Below are 1974 nucleotides of genomic sequence, written 5' to 3' on the forward strand. Positions count from 1 at the left end.
AATCTGATTAATTCCTAAGACTATTGAAAAGCATTTGAAATAGAATAAATAAAGTCCAAGAAGCCTGTTCCCTTAAGAATACCTTTACTAGTCAATAGCTCAAAATCCAACAACAGCAAGAACCCAATTACAGCTGCCTTCCCATTTATAATCTCATTCTTCCCTATGAAACCAAATCCTCCTGAGCTCTCATCAACCACCATCCTTACCTTTCAAGCAAAAAATGTGACATTAAAGAGAAGAAGAAAAAAATACTTACTGTATGAGCACGCAAATCAAATGCAAACCTGTCCGAAATACCTACACACTCAATCCAACCGTAGGAACACTCAATCTCATCATCCCAACAGTCACAAGCATAGTGAGCCATTTCATTTGCAAGGTGCTGGCGGAACCATAAACGTTCTTCGTTTATACCAAGACGAGTGAGGAAAAGATAAACTCTCCCAATGAAGTAGCCAAGAGTTTCATTATTAACAATTCCCTAAGTGACATGTAGCACTATAATCATCATCACATGCTTAGAGACAAGGGAGCAGAGAAAAGAAGATATTGAATAAAAGTTATGTAAATAAACCCTGGCAACTGCATCACCCAGACAAATTTTCTTCGCAGACTCGCCAGACATTTGTTCTTCCCTTGGGAACATTAGAAACTCTAATTTTGCAACTTCTGCAAAGTTTGGGTGAGATTTGTCTTCGGGATCCATAAAGTGTTCAATCTCAGCAAGTGTAAATTCACGAACTCTCAAAAGCCCTTGTCGAGGAGAAATCTGCAGATATATACAGTATTCTTGGAATGAGATATTGTTTAAGGTTTTATTTAAAAAACAAAATGGACCTTGCAACATTGTCACAGATCAATGGGACACAGTTTTGGGCACAAAAGAAGCATAGCACTAAGGAATGCAACAGCTACATTATAGGGATATTTTCTATTCTTATAAGAAAGGAGAGGACCAAAATACTAGTTACAAAGACCCGTTACCAATTAGAAATAATATGAGCATCCTATGCAAACATAAGTGATAAAGTCCAAAGATAAGAAAATTAAGAACCTCATTTCTGAAAGCCTGGCCAATTTGAGCAGCAGCAAAAGGAAGCTTGTTCCCATTGTACTAGTACAAGTCTTTGAAGTTAACAAATATGCCCTGTGCAGTTTCTGGCCGCATGAACCTGCAGCAGAGGAGATTTAATTACATATCATTACTGACTAAACAGGAGTCTTAATAAAAAAGAATCGCTAAGAATAATTAGTACCAAAATGTAACGTGCTCACCCAGGGCTTAAGCCAGATGGGCCTATTGATGTTTGGAACATAAGATTGAATGGATATGGATCAGAAAGTGGATTCTTAGTGTCTGGAGCTGTAATGCCATACTCCTTAAGTTTGGCACCCAGCTCTTAAGCTGAAAGATCATCCAAAACAGCAAGTATGCGCTTCAGTTCTGCAGCCTCCTTGGCAGTTATGGAAAGGTCTTTTTGAAGCTTTTCACTGTAGAAGTCCTTGAGCAAGTGATCGGCACGATAGCAAGTCCCAGTTTTCTCATCTTTAACCATAAGGTCAGTAAATTTATCAACATGACCAGATTCTTTGAGAACAACCTCTGGGGTGACACAGGGACAGTCAACCTCCAACATGTTCTCCTCAAGAACAAAATGCTGCAACAAAACAAATCCCTGCCTCTTAGCAGACTCCATATAAATATATAAACACACACACACACAAACTAGGATAAAAGAGCCTAATTCCATAATCACAACTAGCGGAAGCAAAAACCCATAACAAAATTACTCACCTCAAAAACTCAATTGAAGAAATCACCTACACCATTGATGCCAAAAACTACCATTGAACCACCTTCGTCGCACATCCCGATCCCCCATCGCAGCGTCACTATTGGGTGAATTAAAAGCATTATCTATCAAATAAATGAAGCAAAAAAAAAAAAAAAAACGTGTTGTCGAGACCATC

The 1974-nt window shown here is 38.4% G+C and overlaps 1 pseudogene; it reads right to left on the bottom strand.

Moving 5' to 3' along the window:
• Nucleotides 1–205: 205 nt before the first annotated feature.
• LOC133805931 (glycine--tRNA ligase, mitochondrial 1-like) lies at nucleotides 206–1700 on the bottom strand (annotated as a pseudogene).
• Between the last annotated feature and the right edge of the window lie 274 nt (nucleotides 1701–1974).

Source organism: Humulus lupulus, chromosome X, assembly GCF_963169125.1.
Source record: "Humulus lupulus chromosome X, drHumLupu1.1, whole genome shotgun sequence".
Classification (NCBI taxonomy): Eukaryota; Viridiplantae; Streptophyta; class Magnoliopsida; order Rosales; family Cannabaceae; genus Humulus; species Humulus lupulus.